The sequence below is a fragment of the Dermacentor silvarum genome, chromosome 6, assembly GCF_013339745.2.
Source record: "Dermacentor silvarum isolate Dsil-2018 chromosome 6, BIME_Dsil_1.4, whole genome shotgun sequence".
Lineage (NCBI taxonomy): Eukaryota > Metazoa > Arthropoda > Arachnida > Ixodida > Ixodidae > Dermacentor > Dermacentor silvarum.
The window spans coordinates 26,534,308-26,556,482 of record NC_051159.1 but is presented as its reverse complement, the minus strand read 5'-3'; positions in this window follow the sequence as shown (position 1 = coordinate 26,556,482).

Genomic DNA, 22,175 nt, shown 5'->3' with positions numbered 1-22,175 from the left:
TTCACTCCCCGTGAAAGCGCGCGCCCCTCGCGCCCTTTCACTCGCACATACAGCGTTCGGCGTACGGCGACGATTTCATCTCCATTGACGTCATACGGAACCTCACGGCGATGGCGACGCCGACGGCAGAACTCTGCCTTTGAGTGTCCATATAATTGCTATCGCAATAAAATATAGGCTGATGATGATGATGATTTACTATTTGGCTCCATGTGGCTGCCTGGCTGCCATTTCTGTTAGTCATGTTAAGTCAGAGCTTAACTAATTGAATTGCTGTTAAAAATCACCGCATACCGTGGAAGTGAGTAATGATGAGTGGGCGAAGCAACGGAGGATCATTTGGGTAAACCACAGCTACGGACGAGAGAGAAAGAGAGCACGCGTCGGTAACGAACGCCCTTGTGCACTGCAGCGCCCCCAGCTACGGACGAGAAAGAGAGCGCGCGTCGGGAATGAACGCCCTTGTGCACCGCAGCGCGCCTAGCTACGGACGAGAGAAAAACGCCGGAAGCGTTCCGGAAGCTGGCTTCCTGAACCGGAAGTAGAAACGGACTGGAAGTGGAACCCTATATATATATATATATATATATATATATATATATACGGTTGTATACGCAATATATTGCGTATACATACATACATAGCGGTCTCCATGCCAACCAGAGCTACGGACTACGAGGGACAAGGCTCGGCCCTAATGTGCTTCGCCCGTAAAATGCTTGGTGTTTACTGACAACTGTGGTGTTGATAAATAGTTTCCATGCTTTTGGTTCCGGGGATCTTTATATATATATATATATATATATATATATATATATATATATTGTAATGTCGAAAAAGACGCACCTAGGCTGGGGCGCTCGGACTGCGGGCGCGCACAAGAGAAGACGACGAGGCAGAGAATAGAACAGCCGGCCCAGGAACTCTGCGCTGTTCAATACTAATTTCATAGATATTTGGAAATGTATCCTCCATATTAATTTGGACAAATCCACCCATTTCTTGGCCAATCCCCCTCCGTGGGTAGGAGCCACAGGCGTGATAGGCTACAACAACAACAACAACAACGGGTGCTGTCTCTGTGTCTCCGTTATCGCATTACAATGGCGCAGTCGACTACAACGGACCTGACTTTCCAGCCTTAAGTGTTTCCTCGCACGGTTCTACAGCGTGCCCGGTCCCTCCTGCGCAGGAACGCCGTACACGCTTCCTCAGCTATGGAGCCGGCCACACTACCACCGTCGCAAGCACCCACCGCACCACCCGGGGACGGCGTCCAAGCCTCCTCATTGGCTCTTGGACAGGACTCTACCGGTGATCTCGTCCAAGCCATCGCCAAGCTGAATCACCAGCTCACGATTTTGACGAACACCTTCGCATCCGTCGGTGGTTGCGCCGTTGCACGTCACACTGAGACAGCCCTTCGGCCCCACCGTCTTGGACCTGTCCTGCCTGGGGGGAACGCCGTACACGCTTCCCTTGCCGAGAATATCATCGCGAGCACTACTTCGACTCCTCAGCCACCCAGGTATGCCGTCCATGCTTCCTTGGTGGTAGAACCGGCTGCCGCGACTACCACAACGACCGCGCTGTCCGTGGACACCGGCACTGGTTCCTCGGGCAGCTGGACAAGTAGCCTGGCTGATTTGAGCCGCTGCGACTTTCAGCAGCCGGCTTACGTAAAAATACCGCCTTTTCGCGGCTTTGAAGATGACGTCACCCTTTGGGTTCACACCATCAATGCCTTAGGTGATCGTCATGCCTGGCCAGACCACACAAGATGGCTGGTTGCCGCAAAACGACTCTGCGGTGCCGCCAAGGCATGGGACAACTACGCAGGCATTAAACTTGGGTCGTGGCCCGAATGGAGTGCAGCTCTGATCGCTGCTTTCGGCCCGCCCACATATGCCTGCGTCGAGCCCGGCCAGCAGTGCTCTACGGCCAGAGCTCATGAGGAGCACCACCTTGACGCGGCAGTAGTTCCCTGCAGCGCCTCGCCATGCAGGCCCGCCGGCTCCCCGAGTGTCGTCCTTCGCCCCATCGCAGACGGTGGGAAGCGCACAGCGACGACCGCTCCCGCTTCGAGTCAGCACCGAGCGGTAGATCACAAACCAGCGTCATCGGCTGCACTACTGCCCATAAGCACGCAGTAGAGCACCGCTGCTACTTCGACTTGGCATTCTTCTGGCACCCGGGACTCAGTACCCGGGAGGGTTTTGGCAGATTGCCTCGGCACCTGCCCCGCTGTAGACCCAGGATGCGAGCCAGTTTTCCCACCACGGGTCTCGGACTCTGCGTCTACCACTTCCGACGCTTTACCATTCCTTCGAGAGACCGAGACCACTTTTGGTCCGCAGCCGTCAGCGAAACGGTTCCGAAACACATCAACGCAGGGGTGCATGGAGGCGCCGATGCTATCACTCCAGGAACCCGACCTATCCACGGATCGTGGCAGAGAGATGCTTCCTGACTCCTCGGAGCCACATCGTTGTATGTCCACGGAGTCGTTGGCCGACTTTGCTGCCGTTCACAGTGCACTGAGAGAGGCCTCGCTGAAGGTAATCATCAGCAGAGAGCTGCCCGCACGCGAAAGACGCGTAGCACGCGCAAGACACCGAAAGAGGCGCGCAAAAGACCAGTCGCGCAATGCTCGCGGTTTTTTGTCAAGCGCGGCTGATTCGCGCGCAACTACGAGCCTAGTTCATTTTGTGGCAACGTTGCGAAGAAGTACGCGATATCTGAGCGGAGCGGCTGCACATTGTGCACGATCTCTTGCCCTACGTGGTGTCCAATTGCGACGGGATATACGTCAACGAGACATGCGACCCGATCGTAACACGCAGTGCCGACCCCCAGAGACGCTGGTTGCGCGCAGGACTGCTTTGCCTGGTTTCCACAATCAGCGTGTCCTCACAACCACCTGAGCTATCTCGGCAGCATGGCCGAGTGTAATGAAGAAAAAGACGCACCTAGGCTGGGGCGCTCGGACTGCGGGCGCGCACAAGAGAAGACGACGAGGCAGAGAATAGAACAGCCGGCCCAGGAACGGGTGCTGTCTCTGTGTCTCCGTTATCGCATTACAATATATATATATATATATATATATATGTGTGTGTGTGTGTGTGTGTGTGTACGCCAAGCTCCGGCTTCCGGAACCGGACGCCGATTTCCGCTTCCGTTTTCACTTTCGTTTCCACTTCCGGTTCCACTCCCGTTTCTACTTCCGGTTCCGGAAGCCAGCTTCCGGCTTCCGGAGAACGCTTCCGGCGTTTTATTGCTATAGCAATTATATGGACACTTCAACCGGATTTCTGCCGTCGGCGTCACCGTCGGCGTCGGCGTGAGGTTCCCTATAGATAAAATCTTCGCCGCGCGCCGTATGCCCGAGCGGAAGCGCGCGGGGCCGCGCGCTATCACGGAGAGGAACACACTCAATCTCCCACGCGCAAGCAAGGAAGCGGGAAGCCAGCGCCGGAGGGAGCCAGGAAAGGGGGGGGGGGGGCACTTCTACACTGCCAACAACCGCGCTCGTCGCTCGCCCGCACCGTCTCATCTCCACACGGCTCTGACCTTTATGCACCGTGCATTCGCCGCTCAGTTTCCGTTGAAGCGATAGACCGCACGTACCTTCGCCGCTGCGTTTTGCCACTGCCAGCGTTTTGACAGTCGTTGCCTGCAGTCATTCAGTGTGATCTATTCATGTTTGTTTGTGCGCGCTCACACCACGCTTGTTCATTCAGTTAGCAATAGTCGGGCCACATTTTCCAACGCACGCTACACATGCAATGCTGCCCGGATCGGCAGTGCAGCGCTACAGGTGTATCTCTTCGCACGCGCTGCCCACGGGAAGCGCTTCTCATCAACACCACCGTTTCACACGCGCCTTCTCGTGGTCATCGAGTCTCTCTTCATGTCGGTCTACTTACGCCGCAACACACCTGCTTACTTAATCAGCTCATGTTTACTACAATTCATATTGCTACCAAAGCCGCTCACCTTACTTCGTATGACATTGCTGTGTTGCTATCGCATTTATTGCGAAGGGCGAAACTGTGACATTTTTTCTCTCTCGTCCGTAGCTAGGGGCGCTGCGGTGCACAAGGGCGTTCATTCCCGACGCGCGCTCTCTTTCTCGTCCGTAGCTGGGGGCGCTGCGGTGCACAAGGGCGTTCGTTCCCGACGCGTGCTCTCTTTCTCTCTCGTCCGTAGCTGTGGTTTACCCGAATGATTCCCCGTTGCTTCGCCCACTCATCATCATTGACTTCCTGGATATGCGGTGATGTTTAACAGCATTTAAATTAGTTAAGCGTGGCTTACCATGACTAACAGAATTGGCAGCCAGGCAGCCACATGGTGCCAAATAAGAAATACCAGTACACAAAAGAGGTGCATAGAAATCCGAAGAAGCCACTGAACAGAACAGTCAAGCCTTGCATGCTCCTACAGGTCTACGTTAACATTAATTAGGTGTGCATGAAACTGTGCGAAACAAACACCGCTTGGCCCCTGTTCATCTGTTTGCGGAACATATGCCCTACAGCAAAATAAACAAATTTGTAGCAGCATACAAATGGTAAAATGCCAAAAGTGTGGAAACAATTCAGAGATTGTGCACACACATAAACAAAGCGACCGAGTAAGCATACATTCGGGCTCTGGCTTGCGGCCATGCGACTTACCTTATCTAGACAAAAACAATGGAAACCAGCAGGCCTTGTGGTTCTGTGAGAGTAAAATAGCTGCATAGGAAATAAAAAGAGACAGTCAACAAAACAGTCAACGTCTGGCTTGCAATCATGTGACTTACCTTAATTAGACAAAAACAATGGAAGCCAGCCGGCCTTGTGGTTCCATGAGAGAGTAAAAGAGCTGCATAGGAATTAAAAGGAGACAGTCAACAAAATCATCCCCAACCACGCAGGCCCTCCAAATATATTTTTGTCCTCAGGAGAGCACACTAATCATAGTTTGCACCAAATTATGCTTATGCTTTCAATATGCACCATGTGTAACCAAGCAATTTCGTTGAGAGGAAGCATCACTTCTATACAGAATATGGATAGGATCTGCTCGTACACCAGTATGGTTATTTAAGACGGGGTGCATCGATTCTCCAAACTGTACTATGTGCGACGAGACATGAGACATGAACACTTTCTGTAGTCGTGCCTACGGTACTGAGATGAAAGGGACATTCTTCTGGAGAATCTGCAAAAAAGGACCTTCCGCAGGCATGCCTGCGACACTTCGTGTTCCTAGAAGGATCAGTTATAGCACGGAAAGAAGCTTCATGTCTTCTTATTGCATTCTTAAAGTGGCCCTGAAACATTTCTTGAAATGGTCAGAAAATGTTGCCGATCTGTTGTAGCAGTTGCTGTGAACGTGTGAGCCAAATATTACTGCACTGCATGCAGCAGGGTATTTACAATCTCGTGTCAAACACAATGAAAAATCGCTTGCTATGGCTTCCGCAATGTCGTCACATTGAAAGCAGCTGGCCTACCAACGCCATTGGCTGATTTCGTGATCACGAGAGCCTTCTCAGTAATACATAATTCCTAATTTTGAGTTAATGCAATAGCAAAAGGGCAACAAACATTTTATCTTTGCACTCGGCATAGCTGCATCAGCTGCGTGTGAACTTTAAGATGGCAGCGGTGTGCTGCATTGCGTAGTATACCGAAGCTTTGCTATCTTGGCTTCTCCTCTGTGTAGCTTCCAGCACGCTAGCAGGCAGAAAAATAGTCTTGCATTGGTGTGGTAACTTCACTTACAGTTGGAGGATTGGAAAACTTTTTGCGGCATGAGATTCGTGAGACGATGTCCTTTAATAGTGAGGCCATGCTATGATTAGTTAAAATTGTTTCAGGGCTCCTTTAGGAAGAGAATGGTTTTATTGGCATGTGGTAGAATACCGCAGTGATATTGTAAGAGACATTCAGAAAGAGCAGTTGCTGGCCTTGATTGCGAGGCTAAGCCCGCCTGTTGCTCCAACCCACCAACCCCACTACTTAAATAAAAGTAGCATACTCTTGTAAGAGATTTGTTTGCAAACCATCTAACTGCTAATGACCTACTGCAAGTCGTGTGTGGTTTAAACCATTTGCCAGTTTAATTTCACTCTACTGTAGCATTTTCATATTATATCTAAAACATAATTCTGAACGTCATCGTACAGCATAAAATTGAGAGAAAGTATTGCTTAAGTTTATAAAGTAAATGTGACCGAGGTAAAACAAGGGCACATATTTTGATATTTGAAATACCGAATTGCATATCTTTATTGTAGATCAAGTGTGGCTTACTCACTTTTTTCTTTACTGTTGCATTACAGAGCAAACTTCTATGGGCAGCCAGTGGTATCCAAGAGGGAAAGGACCTGGATTGATGTGGTTACTGCAGCTAAGTCTTATTTTATGTGGTCTCCTTTTCTACTGTATTTAAAAATTTTGTAAAATCATTGTGCATGTTCTTAATTTCTTAGTTAATAAAGCCCCTTTCTTATAAGGTCAGGTTGTAATTTTTTCTGCATGTTATGCACATTTGCTTTGGATGTGTATTGTACATTTGATATATGATAAAAAATGTTATGCAAGTTATTGTAAATATAATGTAATGCTTCAATTTATTTTTCAGTTCTATATGTAACATATGTACTATGAAGCTAACAGACCGCGCATACATGGTATGCCGAAGAAGTGGCCATTAATTAGAGTTTGGTCTGCCCTCAGATTTGCACGGCGCCACTGCTCTAGACGAGCGCTGTCGGACGGCGCTTTGAATAAATGCACACGCTCCGCCCCAGTCCGGATCCAGAATTGCAGTTCGGGACCGAAGCACTTTCTACCCATTTCAAACACCCCTCAGAAGGCCGCTGCCACTTTTGTCGAGGGCCCGTGACGACAATACCCAAGCACAAGCTCATGAAACGCACGTGAACAAACAGCGTGCCTTCAAAACAGCGCGGCCGCACATGCAAGCAGGAAGACGCAGCAGCAGTAGCACACGCCTTGCCGCCGAGGCTGGGACCGCATTCTGCAGCGCCCTCTACGACGGCGCCGACCGAACTGTAACCGGGCCGAACATAATCTGGACGCGAGCGGGTGCCGCTTTCGCGCGCGTTGTGGGGAGAGTGTCAGCACCGCTCTCTATTATTCTTACACCGTGGCCAAAACAAAGCATGAGGAGAGGAGGTACAGAGAGATAAACAAAGACATTCAGAAAGCGACAGTAATACATATATAAAATCCACTTTATTGGGAGGCGGGATTCGAACCCGGGTACCCACGGTCCGAAGGCAAACGTCATAACCAGTAGGCGATACACCCACGCTTGCAGAACATGCATTTATGACAACTATATGATTGCGTTGTACCAACGATTGTAACAGAACTTGCTAGGGGCGAGAGAAAGAGAAAATGAAAGCGAAATAGAGAGATAAATATAAAGAAAGAGAGAGAGAAAGGGAAACACAGATAGAGGGAAAGAGAGAGACAGAAATAAATGGATCATGAAACGCTGCAAATGAAGAAACGCGTTAGAAATGGTGTCGAAGAGATGCTACGCGTTAAAAATAAGCCGACTGAAGCCACGACTCTGTAGCCGGCTTTAAGCCAACAGTAATAAAAGGTACCAACAGATGGCGCGATAGCAGGCCGAACGCGGGAAATTTGAATTGAATTAGCAAAACCTCCATTGCATCCATCATGGGAGGAGTGAGATGAGAGGGGAAGAGCGTGAGGGGTGGGAGGAGGGGAGAAGAGATGGTGTTACGTATCAGGGGCGGCAGCAGACTATGGTATTTCGATGTCACTTTTTTCGATGTCGTATTTCGAAGCCGATATGCGGCCATTTTGTTGCGATTATGACGCCTACGACGCGAGCCGCAGAGCACTTAGCCAGTGGACTCATGCCACCGGCCGCGGCATCTACGCTTCGTAGCAAACCACAGCTACATGCAATTGTAGTGCGTATGCGCGGCGTTTGCTTTACGCACGACAGGGCTTGAGTGCGTGGTCACGCGGAAATGCTCCAGCCTGACCATGCTAAGTGGTGGGGCCGGACCGGCTTCGTGCTTCGCCAGCTAGACCGACGTGACTGATTTGTTCGTGATTACGTCCGTTGCGTGAATGCAGCTTTATCGGCATCGGAAGAGGGAGGGTGGGCAGAGGGGTGGGTGATGACTCATGAGCCGCTCGCCGGAGATACGACCTGGACGGGTCATGCATCCGTGAAATTAGGGGTGGTATTCTGTAAAAGTCCACCTAGTGGACTGTCCATTTCGGCTGTCCCCAATTGGCTGCAGCTGCACGAGCGGGAATGAGACTGGCTGGCTCCTTCTCGCTCGTGCTGCTGGAGCCAATCGTAACAGCCGAAGTGGACTCTACAGATTACCCTTCCAGAAGCGACCAGCAGTGAGCGCGCCCGAGCGCGCGCCCGCAAGCGTCCGTGTGGTCTGACCAGGCTATCTTCTTGATTGACGTCAACTATTGGCCAATAGCAGCCGCTTATGGGATTCCGCTATATGACGTAATAAATCCTCCAGAAGACAGTACGGAGCAGGCTTCTGTTGAAAAGATAACGTTTGAGAGAAAGGTGACTTCGCGCTCAGCTTGCGAGCTCCACGCGTCGCGCACGACTGCGAAGTTTGGCCGACATGTTCACAGCAGCTTACACTACCCGCGGGCAAGCCCTAGGGGTCGTTCAGGACCCTTTTAAAGCCGGGTTCTCCGTCATTTAGTTTTGTTAGCTCCTAGGGAACCCCACCCTTGCGTGTTGATGCGCCCCTCTTCCCTCCATGGTCTACCATTCTCTTCCGGTTTAGGGTTCGCCGTTGTGTGTTTAGTATTTAGCGAATAGTGCATGCGGCGCCGGCTAACAATAACTCGGATCACGATGAGCTGCGCTCAACGGCCATGCTAGCGAAGCAGAAACTGATGATAAAGCTTTCGCACGACAGAGGAAATGGCGATTTGAGCTTTCGGATTGCGTATCACGCGATCATACAGGGTGTTTCATTTTTGCTGCACCAAATCTTCAAAAATAGCCTGTGGCAGATAGCACACTTATAATCCTTGATCTAAACTACGCGATGAGGCGGCCATTACTTCCACGAGAAATCAAAACGCCTAATTGAGTAATTAGCATAATTACGCTAACAAACTTTTCAATTTATGATTTTACGGCACATCTTTCAATCTACGAATTATAGCCGCTGAGTTCGCAAGGCGTATCCACTTGGAACGCATTCTCAGGACCTAACCAGTTTCGAGATAATAATTTTAAAAGTGTCCGACGAAATGCATGGACGTTCCAGTTAAGTTTGTGCTTCAATGCATAAAACAGCGTTTTCCTCAAAACGTTAATTGGAACGCCCATACATTTCATCGGACACGTTAAAAATTAATATCTCGAAACTGGTTCAGTCCTGAGAATTCGTTCCAAGCGGATACGCCTTGTGAACTCAGCGGCTATAATTCGTAGATTGAAAGATGTGCCGTAAAATCATTAATTAAAAAGTTAACTAGCGTAATTATGCTAATTACTCAATCAGGCGCTTTGATTTCTCGTGGAAGTAATGGCCGCCTCATCAAGTAGTTTAGATCAAGGATTATAATTGTGCTATCTGCCACAGGCAATTTTTAAAAATTTGGTGCAGCTAAAATGAAACACCCTGTATACGTCGCCCATGCCCGCGGTTGACTCAAAGCACTGCTCCCTCGGTCCGCGCAAAGCACATCGCGATGTGGTTCGGTCGCGTTTGCTCCGTCACTGTTGCCCATGCGAGGGCTGCTCCGTCCGCGCCGTCACCCTTTGCCATGCGAATGCTAGCTGCGAAGTTATCCGATTCACGTCACATGTCACGTGACTGATTTGTTCGTGATTACGTCCGTTGCGTGAATGCAGCTTTATCGGCATCGGAAGAGGGAGGGTGGGTAGAGGGGTGGGTGATGACTCATGAGCCGCTCGCCGGAGATACGACCTGGACGGGTCATGCATCCGTGAAATTAGACTTTTTTCAAGGATTTTATCGTTCTGGTATGCAGTTATTTCCGCGAGCTCTACGGTCCAATATTTTTTTTCTTTGAGGGCTGTTATAATGGAGGGCGCCAGTTATACGCAGTGGCGGGTTATGCACGGAAAATGCGGTATCTGTAATATAATTGTTTTCAGCAGCAGCACTCGAGTGCGCATTTACTAAATGTGGCAATCTCCAATATTTTGTAATAATACCTCCTTAAACATTCCATTGCAGCATGGAAGAGTGCGAAGTCGCGTGTGACCGGATATGCATTATGGTTCAAGGCACGATGGTCTGCCTGGCAACATTGCAGCATCTCAAGAATAAGTTTGGCAAAGGTTGCCGAATCCAATTCCTGCTTCCCAACGATACTAAGATCTCGTCAGAGGAACTGATAAAAAATGTCAGCAAGACGTTCCCAGGCATGACGGTCTTGAATGCCAATCCAGTAAGTATTTTTGTTACGTCACAGCTTCAGTCGTAGGGCTAAGGTAATCACAAAGACTGTTCTAGCACAGCTACAACACACAGCTAATGCCGAAACAATTGCACGCATGGTGTGTTAGCTTAATCGTATATTGTGTACCTTACAACCAACCATATCTTCAAGTCTGCACAAGGCTTTCGAATATATGACGCCAACATTACTCGAAAATATTTTATCGTGTACTGTCTCGCTGCAGTACACTCGATCCCGTTTGCAACTGCCACACTTACAGCAGACTCTGACTTGGCACACGCACATTTTCTTCGTCCAATTATTTTGTTACAAGCGCATCGAGACCTTTCCACTTGCAACAAACTAGAAATTCAACTGTTAGGTTACAACGTATCCACATAACTATCGGCGGATTCAGGTAAAAGACGACCTTGAATGCACTGAGTGCCACGGAATGACGCAAAACACAAGAATACCAAGAGTGAACTCTTAGCATTGCGATTCGTTGGCGCTCAGCGCCGTCACATTCATATACAGACTGAATCAGCGATACGTTTGACCCTGTGAACCCAAGGGTGAGCGACCAGTGTAGAACTTGCAGCATTCATTTTGACGTTTAACGGCTCCTCCATGAAGAAAATTGGAAAATCATGAGATTGAACACTTGAAAGCCACGACGCACTTTCAGAATCGCAAGTTACTCCGGAGCATCTGACCATAGTGTTGACAAAGGAACTTAGATTTGATGCTCTTCATCAACTCCATCGAATGACATTCATTTCGGCAGCAGTGGTTATGGCCTAAAGTACGGTCCTAACCGTTGTCTGAATTCTTGCGCAGGTTAGTGCGTTAGTAATTTTTTCATAGTCCTTCACAAATACCCTCTTTGCCACCACCACTGCTGCCTTTTCGCTGTGTGTTTTACTGCTTGTGTTTAGTGCTCTGTGTGTTAAACCGCGATGCCGACTAACGCTGAGCTGGCAAAGGAAATCGAAGTACTCCGTTCTGAAGTCCCAGAGTTGCGCCAAAGCCTGATGGCTTTTAACGACTTGTACGAATCTGTTAAATCAAGGAATGACAGTCTTGTGCAAGAAAACAAATCCCTGAGGGATGAGAACAAGTCCCTCGTGGATAGTAACAAGAACCTTACGCAAAGAGTTGGTGACCTAGAGCAGTACTCGCGGCAAAACAATGTGGAAATTAAGGGCATCCCAAAAACAGACCGAGAAAACTGCCTGTCAATTGTACAGGTCTTGGGCGAAAAGATCGGCTCTCCTGTGGCTGCTGCTGATATAGATATTGTTTACCGCGTACCCGCTAAACAGGGAACCAACATCATAGCACGATTCTGCTCAAGGACAAAAAAGGCTGACTTTGCATCCAAAGCACGAAAGGCCCGACTCACTACGACCGCTATTGGGCGCTCGCATAAGTCACGGACATCTATTTTTGTCAATGATCATTTAACACCGGAAAATAAGCGACTTTTTGCGCAGGCGCTTGAACTTAAGAAATCTAAAGGTTGGAAATTTCTGTGTACCGACAACTGCGCTATCAAGGCCAGAAAGTCGGAAGACAGTCGTGTGCACCGAATTTCCTGTGTGACTGATCTAACTATCTTCACGTAATCACCTGTCGTTTTCTTAGCACGCTCTGATCTTCACAATTCATCATGGATGAGTCTGTTTTTTCACTTGATCAAACTAATTCTTTGCTGAAACACAAGCAGCCCTCGTTATCTTTAGTACATCTTAACATCCGCAGCATTCGTAGGCACCACGATGATCTTATCACGTTTCTTTCCATTCTTGACCACGCTTTCTCTTTCATTTGCCTGCCTGAGACGTGGTTGTCGTCACATGACGGAAATCTGTATGGTATTCCCGGTTATACTTCCGAATACTGCCATCGCGAAGGACATCGCAGTGGCGGTTCGGCCATGTTAGTAAATTCAAGACTGTCATATAAACGCCGTCTTGACCTCACTTTGTGCACCTCTCTCTGCGAATCTGTTTGGTTGGAAGTAGATCAATGTAACTTTCAGTCAAGCAGTAACTTGTTGCCGACCAATCGTAATATTATAATTGCGTCCATCTATCGCTCACCTTCGTGTTCTTATATTGAGTTCCCCGCAGGGGCGTCTGCGAAAGCAGGCGTTTGGTGTGTTGCGACACCACGGACCCGAGCACATGGGGGTTGGGCCCTCCCACGTTTAACCTTGCGTGGCTTAGCCGTGTCCGGGGAAAAGGGGATCCTGGGGGTTGAGCCGAAGCCGGGTGTTTGGACCTTTAAGGCCCCTCGGCGGAAGCAATGGGTTCCTGCAATGGGTTAGTGTGCCGTCGCGAATTTTGGTGGCACCCACTGTCCTGTTTATAGTTGAACCTTGATATATAACAAACAGGGATATAACAAAGTGAATATAAAATTAGCGAATTCAAGAAAAAATATCAGCATGTGTGCTTATAACAACTACAGAATATAATGAAGGTATATTCATATCAGAAGTGACTTCGTTATAACGAGGTTTCAGTGTAATTGTTTATCAGTAAAGGAGGACTACGCTGCATTTTAAAGAAACCAATGAGTCCACACGGCAGGTTTCAACTGTTTCTATGCCGAAATGGCACAAACATGGGCTACTACTTCGACAGCTGTGACGCCAAACTGAATCACTGTTCACTGTTTTGTTCACTGAATCACTGTTTTTGGCCACGGAAAACGGGTGCGCGTTACAATCGAGGGCACGTTAGAATCGAGGAAATACGGTATGCGTGCATATATATATATATATATATATATATATATGTGTGTGTAAATATATATAATAAAAGTGACAAAATTGCTGCCCCTAATTTGACCATTGTCGTACTGTCGATACAGATAAGTACAATGAATACATGCACCGAATTTTCATCGGTGGCTACTAGATCGAGTAGGCTTCACTAGTTTTGGTTTCACAGAGCATTCGCAACATGGCCAACGAGCATGCGGCGATGTCTCAAAACGAAAATATAGCTCTTTCTGCTTGACTCAGTGGCCATATTATATTAGCACACGGTCGTGCAATCAGAGTCCGAATTATTGCATGATGTGCTGCAAGGTGCCCGCAGTATTGGTCATCCTTATACATTAAGTCTATAGGGCTAGTGGCAGTGCCGCGGCACTGTCCAAATAATCAAGCGTGTCCGAATAATCGGTCGTTGACTGTATTGAGGTTTTAATGTGCCTGGAACCAGTTGCAGCAGCTGCATCTGGAGATAATTTGTACCACATGTTTCCGTGAGATAAATTTATAGGCTAAATATTTTTACACAATTACCTATCGTTATCTGACTTTAGAATTAAACGAAGTGTTCAAAATAAGTGGGCACCTTTTGGAACTTTTGAATCTGGGGAGATTAAAATGTTAATCAAATCAGCCAACATCGGATGAATGAAATCCGATTGTACGGTATGGCCACCCCCGGCTGTTATCATAGTCATCATTCTCATATAACCATGCTGTTCTTAAAGTATTGCACTTCGACATTTGTTGCAGGATCATGTTGTTGGATCATGACCCCCAGTGTGTCTTTAGTGCGTATTTTGCGCACGTTGCTCTGGTGGCAATTTTTTAAAATTAGTATGAACAGGATACAATTTAATTGTGACTTGGCACGATCTATCTGTCGTAGCGTGCTTGAACCCCATGTGTTTAATTGTGTCACTATTTCCATTTTGAGAGTGGTGCTTGCTTGGAGAATGCCTTCGGGAACTGCTGAGGAGACATTGCCATTGCCGACAAAGGGTTGTGGCATGAGCTTTTGTAGTTCCAAGAAGTACCAATTAAGACTTACCAAGATGTGCCAATGATCTCTTGAGCATGCTTTGAATTACAAGCCATTTTACTTCTCTGCATCACAGATACCGTCTACTTTCCCGATCCGGACAACCTTTTTGAAGAGGCTGCGAGGAGCGTGGCTCAACAAGCGAAGCCCTCTGGTCCGGCCTCCAACCCTGTCGCTGCCAGTGTGCCGCTTGTGGACCGTAGCAAGAAGGCCGGCCTCTCGAATGGCCCCGTGCCAAATAACACGGGCCCCAAGATGGCCAATGGTGGCAGTGCAAATGTGCCAGACTCCGTAGGAACCAAAGGCGGTGTGTTCCTTCAGGTGAGAAACAAACCTGTCCAGTAAACGCTGAGCACTGTCAAAGAGAGTTGCCAAGCTTCAAGCTTAGTAAGTCTGACATGTTTCTAGAAGTAACCAACCTGTGTTCAACCTCTGTTCAACCTCAGCACTGCCTTCATTATAATGTGTTCCAGAGGTGCTCCTGGATGTGCTGGCTGTGGTCTTGTGCAGCAGAGCTCATTACCCGAGTGACAGCATTTGTTTATTTAAGGGTCACTGTAAACCCTCTAACTGCCAACTGCAACAAAATTGTTGACCTTTGTAAAAAGCTTTGTTTCAGATAGCGTAGACATCTAGTAGCCTCTGTGCAAAATTTAACCTTCGAAATAGTGTCTTCTTGACCAAAACGATGTCAAGAAGCAACACGTGTCTTCGAGGACACCTTCTGAGCATTGTGTTATGTTGAGGGCATGCTATTAACTGGGTTCAGGTGCGTCGCTTCATATTCTAACCATGACGGACACTCTTAATGAAAACAATGGAAATTTGCTACCTGTGTATGCTGGGTGTCTTGGGCACATCTTAGGGCATATTGAAGCGACGGTTTTGTAACTTTCAGTCTCATTTGGGAACGTGGCTTCCTTGTGGGACACGAAATGTTAATCCTTCTACCGTGCATACAGCAGAACCTCATTGATACGATCCCGTCACTTACAATTTCCCAGCACCAACATTTGTTATTGAGAAGACAAAAAAATGGCCCAATACAGTAACGCTTCCTTTTTACAGGTTCGTACGTTCCTGGAAAACACGATCTTTCAACACCAACATTCGATACATTGCCAAACTGCGATCGTATGATACCTTTTCCGGCCGCGAGATCCCATGTAAACAAGAAAAGGCACAAGGTCTCCGCAACGAGATCTTTAGCCGCCCACCGCAGCAGCTTCCCTGCAATACTTGCCCACCTGTCTCATGTGAAAATGCCGGCACGCACTCAGTTTCTTGTTTGGGTACTAACAGATCTCCTCCTGGGTCATTGCACGCTGCATTCACAGCAGTTGCCACGAACCCTATTGCGATAAACATCTTCACCTGTTTCACAGCGCGTGGGGCATAGTGCCGTTAAAAGCGTACTGCACGCTTTTAATGGACGATAACCCAAACGTACCGTCGTTTCTCACTGCAGGAGACTCAAAGTGAGCATCATGTTTCGCTCTGGTGGTATTGTATTCTGACATCGCCAGCCAGCTCGATTTCGTTTCAGTTTCCTCCCACTTATTAAAACACTAGGCAATAGAAAAATGGCAACGTTCGTCTCGGGTCGCTTGGGCCCCACCATTTCCTCAGTGTCTCAAGCCGCAGCGATCCCATTCGTGCCGAATGGGCACGTTAAAATTTCCCGCCAATATGCCCCTCATAGAAGCTTCTGACACAGGCCGAATTCGAGTAGTACAAACGTGAGTTTGCTAAATCCCCGAAAACGTCAACGCGCCTCTCGGGCAACTCAGGTTCCACGATCTCGGCACTCGCTGGCATCTTGTGCTGCAATGATTCGCTTAGCGCTTAGCATTACGTAGATGTCAACTACAGTTGAGTCTGTAAATTTTTTTAGTGGTTCTGGTTTCTATGTTCTCCTGGTTAGTGTTTTTCCTCGCATGTTTTTCTTTTTAAAACATATGAACGAGGTTCTACTGTACTCGTGCAGTGAGCGTACTCGCATAATAAACGCACCCCCCACTGTGTTCTTTAAATTTAATACTTTTTCCCCCCCTCATAATAATCGCATGCCCAACTTTGGTCCTGTGCAGTCCCACGATCAAACGGCTGTGCTGTAGTTTTTTGGGGAGTCTAGAATCTTTTACTCTTGCACATGTGTTTAGAGCAAGCATGCCTAATCTCAGTGCCCGTTGCTCTGTTGGCATGTGGTTTTGCTAATGGTGAAGCTGACGACAAAGCCATGACAAGAGAACACTGGCAGCAAGCATGTGGTAAGAACAGGCATATCTGCATCGTGGTGGATAATGCTCAGTCTGTTCGTACCACATGTTCGTGCCACATGCAACAGACACCCAAATTCAACACTATGCCCTCTATGCCGACCGAGCCCAGTCCACCCCTTGTTCACTTGGACTCTGGCGCTTTTGGCTGTCTCCCATTATCGCAAGCATCGCGTTGGAACACTGCTTTTCGGCATCTGTTTTGACAAGCACACTGTGTGCGACTCTTCCCTCAACCGTCCTGCTCATCAGCATGTCGAAGTTTATCAGCGTCTGATTAGCGTTTCCGTTTTGTGAGCAGATAAACTCTCTATCCCGCAGCAGGCACATCACAAATCTATGAAAAGCGAAGATCTTCTTGTAGTAAAGAGGCAGTCATTTGCAAAATAATGTGCGTCTTCTCAAACACAGTTCATTTCGTCATGTGAACAGTGTGGTCCACCGTTTGATCACTTTAAATACCATGGAGGAGATACCATGCTTTCATGCCATGGCTCACACGTTAATGACATATTAGAATTGAATTCTGGGGTTCTATGTGACAGAAACACGATTTGATTATGAGGCACGCCGTGGTGGGGGACTCTGGATTAATTTTGGACATCAGGGAATCTTTAATGTGCCCCCTATGCACGGGACACAGGCGTCTTTGCATTTTTCTGCATCAAAATGCAGCCGCCACGGCCGGGACTTGATCCCGCGACCTCGTGCTTAGCAGCAAAACAACAAGCCACCGCGGCGAGTCATGACATATTAGCGGACTTCTTACTCCACATGAGGAAACTTTCCGGGTGTTCGGCCCTCAGGAGGCACGATGCATCCTGCTTATAGTGAGCAGCTCATCGTGCTGCTTCCGCCAGTAGCACAAGCAAACTTCGTAATACCGAAATGCCTTCCGGCAGTGCACATCCCATCCTACAGTGCATACTGCGTGGCCATAACTTAAAACCGTCTGTATAATGCGAATTATGGCTTAGCGCACACAGCAAAACCAAAGACAAGCAGAAAAAGCAAGCAACAGACACCCAAATTCAACACTATGCCCACTATGCCGACCGAGCCCAGTCCACCCCTTGTTCACTTGGACTCTGGCCATGCATCGCACAATTTCCTATTGTGTCTGCATAAAGTTGCTCTTGGAAGGAGGAGTTGTGTGTTTCTTTCTAAGAAAAGCTTCTTACCCCAGTAAGAAGCTTTTCGGTGTTTTTTTTTTTTTTTTTTTTGCAGCTCGTCGCTGCAGTCTCACGTGCGAGCTCGCGCGAGTAAATGCCGCTGGCGCCCAGCGAAGCATAGACGGAACGCACGGAGTGATACATTTTAATGACCGTACTTCTTGCGTAACTTCCACAGCATTGCACCTGATGTATGAAACGGAGTATAGTGGAGAAATGGGTCAGTGTTTGAGGCTCTTGAAGTTAATGACTTTTTATCGTCATTATTTTACTTTTGTCGAAGTTAATGACGATTTTATCGCCCTTGGAATCTATACGGAACCTCACGGCGACGGCGACGACGACGCCGACGGCAGAAATCCGGTTGAAGCGTCCATATAATTGCTATCGCAATAAAATGGGGGAAGCTTCACACTAGTGGTGCGAAGTCTGAGCAAACAGCGAAGCTGGCGGCCCTTCCCTAGCTTTAACTTGGTTTTCTCTAGAGCGTTGTTGTCTTCTTCCACAGATGACACGTCGGCGCGAACGCGCTCGAGCCATTGCTCTCGCGTTCGTCGTCGTCGTCTTCCACATTGGCTCCGTTGCCGCTCATCGTTCCAGCGTAAATTTCACTTCTCGTAAGTACCGTGGGACGCGTACAGCTGCTGCCGACGCCGACCTGTTTCCCCGCGTTCGCGCCGAACGTGCTCGGTCTCCCGTCACTGTAGCCGATGCCTCAGGCGGCGTCTCGCCAGGTAAACTCTCCAGGCAAAGTGTGTTACCGCGCCTCGGCGAAGCGGAGCTATATATTTCCTAGGTATACTTGACTGTGGCGCGAAATACATTTCGTGAAAAGGGGACAGAAGAAAGGCGACAGTGAAGCGTCATTACTACCTACTGTTTAATGACATCGTCAGAACATACAGAAAAAAGGTCAACTTCCGCGCGTGCGCAGAGAGCCGAGGTATGACATAGAACTATATGGTCATGATAGCATATTTTCAAGAAAGCACATTTCTGCAGAATACAAGTGATAGATATATCGCGAACACAATCATACCCTTTATTTTAATTGCGAAACATTTCCTGGCGAACATTTGCTATTTTGACAGTATCTATCTATCTATCTATCTAGCCGCCTACGTCTTTAGGCTCTCATGGGCGTTTCGTTAACTTGGTATGTACCAAAATTGGCATACTGTGACAAGAGTATATGACGAACATAAATGATATGTCAAGAGTATATGATGAACATAAATGATATGTCAAGAGTATAAGATGAACATAAATGAGATGTCCTGACGTGAATGTCATCCCATGCGTGTCATGTAGGTCATGAAACAGCCGCCTACGTCTTGGTGCTCTCATGGTCGTTTCGTTAACTTGGTATGTACCAAAATTGGCATACTATGACAAGAGTATATGACGAACATAAATGATATGTCATGACATGAATGTCATCACATGCGTGTCATGTAGGTCATGAAACAGCCGCCTATGTCTTGGGGCTCTCATGGTCGTTTCGTTAACTTGGTAGGATCCAAAATTGGCATAGCATGAGGGGAGTGTAGGATGGACAATAGTGATAGGACATGACATGCGTGTCATGTAGGTCATGACATTGACTCAGCGAAAAACATTAATACTCAAAAACCACTGAAATGGGGTTGGACGTGGGCACTAAGTGAAGGAAACAGTATAAAATTGTGGTAGAAGTCAGTCATGAGCATGACTCAGCAAAAATGAGAATGACTCAGCAAAAGAAGATTAACACTCAAAAACCATTGAAATGGGTTCGGACGTGGGTAGTAAGTGAAGGTAACACTAAAGGATGGTGGTAAAAGTCATAATCATGAGCATGAGTCAGCGAAAACGTCAATGACTCAGCGAAAAAAGATCAACACTGAAATACTACTGGAATGGGTTCGGACATTGGCACTAAGTGAAGGAAACACTGAAGGGTGATGGTAGAAGTCATAATCATGGGCATATGACTCAGCAAAGATGACAATGACTCAGCTAAAAAAGAGTAATACTCAAAAAACCACTGAAATGGGTTCGGACGTGGGCACTAAGTGAAGGAAACACTAAAGGATTGTGGTAGAAGTCATAGTCATGACCATGACTCGGCAAAAATGAGAATGACTCAGCGAAAAAAAGATCAACACTCAAAAACCATTGTAATGGGTTCGGATGTGGTACTAAATGAAGGAAAAGGCTAAAGGTCGAAGTCATAGTGATGCGCATGACTGAGGCTTTCGCCTTAAGGTCTCTTAGGTGTAGCTAAACGGACTCCTGAGGACTCCTGACATGAATTTCATGACATGCATGTCATGTAGGTCATGAAAGAGCCGCCTGCATCTCGGTGACCTCATGGTCGTTTCATTAACTTGGCAGGCTCCCCACATACTGCTTCGCATAACATCGATTCCCACTGGGCTTGGGATCAGTTTCATATTCACACTGATCTGGTGAAGGAAATACGGACGACGAGAAGGATTAGACACTAGCGCAAACGCTGAAATGGTGTTTTTATTGAAGGATTATTATTTATACAAAACTTACAAGGCCACCTGGTAGTGAACCTAACACCATGAAGAACCAGGTGCGATCTTAACATTGAAAACATGCACAGCCTACACTTTACTATCAGTCCATACAGCGACACGTGATTCTTTCTGTTGACAAAATAGATGGCAGGGTCGCGCCAGCGTCTCCGATCTTTTTTAATAAAGAAAGCTTCCAACAACTCCCTGGAAGTTTCGTCCACACTTTCGCTAGAGTGACCTAGAATATTATTCTAGGTCACTCTACTTTTGCCCACAATCGATACTTGCTTAAAGCGTTTCTCACAAGGACTGGCCTTACAGTGCGCAGGAAGATGCGCATTGTAACAATTAGCATGATTTGTACTCTGGAGGGACGTCATTGCCTAGTTTCACCTCCGCGCTGCATGTGGGGAGAAGCTAGGCAGAGCCACGGCGGTGGAGCGAGTGGCGCTGCTGCGGAGGTTAGGCAAATCGTCGCTTGGTGGCACTGTGGCGGGAGCGGCGGGAGTTCAGAAAAGACCTTCATCGATAGCATTTCTAGATATTAAAGAAGCTTATGACAACGTAGACAGGGAATTGTTATGGATATTCTTCAGCACGAAGGCATAGATGACGATTTCGTGGAGCTGCTGAGGGAGATATATAGAGACAACCAAATACAAGTGGTATGGGAAGGTCGAAAAGGTAATGAAATGATGGGAATTCACCAAGGATTGAAGCAAGGATGCCCTCTGTCACTAGTGTTGTTCACTCTTTACGTGATGGGTATAGAAAGACGACTGGAAAACTGCGAATTAGGTTTTGATTTATACTACACGCGTAATGGACAAATGGTGCAACAGAAGGTCCCGGGACTTATGTACGCAGACGACATTGTGCTACTAGCGGACAATAAAAAAGATTTACAGATGCTTGCGAATATCTGTGGGAATGCAGCTACAAATCTATGCCTTAAGTTTAGCACAAAGAAATGAGGAATTATGATCTTTAATGAACACACGAGTAACTTCGTGGTGTCAATTCAACAGCAAGTAATACCCATAGTAAAGCAATATAAGTACCTCGGCGTACACATGAACGAAGGAAAGAACTACTCAAGCAACCACCAAGACAATCTGAAAATTAGGGGAAGCGGAATGTAGCAATAATGAAACAGAGCACTGTGGGCCCACAATAAGTATGATGTGGTGCCTGGAATCTGGAAAGGAGTAATGGTACCAGCGCTAACGTTCGCAAATGCCATTCTATGCTTAAAATCGGATATCTTGTCGGGTTTGGAAGTTAACCAAACATCAGTAGGCCGGTTGGCTTTGGGAGCCCACGGTAATACCACAAATGAGGCAGTGCAGGGTGACATGGGTTGGGCCTCTTTTGAAGTCACAGAAGCACAGAACAAAATTAGTTCTGAGGAAAGGCTCAGGAACATGGATGAAAATAAATGGGTGGCTAAAGTACACAAGTACATGAAAAGCGTGGACACAGAATGGAGGAAGAGGTCAAGGAATTTGGCAACCAAGTACAGGATAATCAAAACTGTAAATAGACAACCAGGAGTCATCAGAAAGAAACTGAGAGAAATAGAGATCGTGAATTGGATGCAAAGAATGGAAACAAAAAGGACAATGGAGATTTACAAGAATAAGAAGAAAGAAATTAGAAGGGAAAATCTGTACGATAACACAAAGGGCAGTGCCTTGCTATTTGAGGCTCGAGCCGGTTGCCTAAGGACCAAAACATACCGGAGCAAATATTCGAAACTAGATGAGGCATGTGTATGCTGCAGTAAAGATCCAGAGACCACTCAGCACATCCTAATGGAATGCGACGGGATCCACCCAGCGAGAACCGTAGGTAACGTGCAACTCCCAGAAGCGCTTGGGTTTAAAGTGGAAGGAAACATCAACAGATC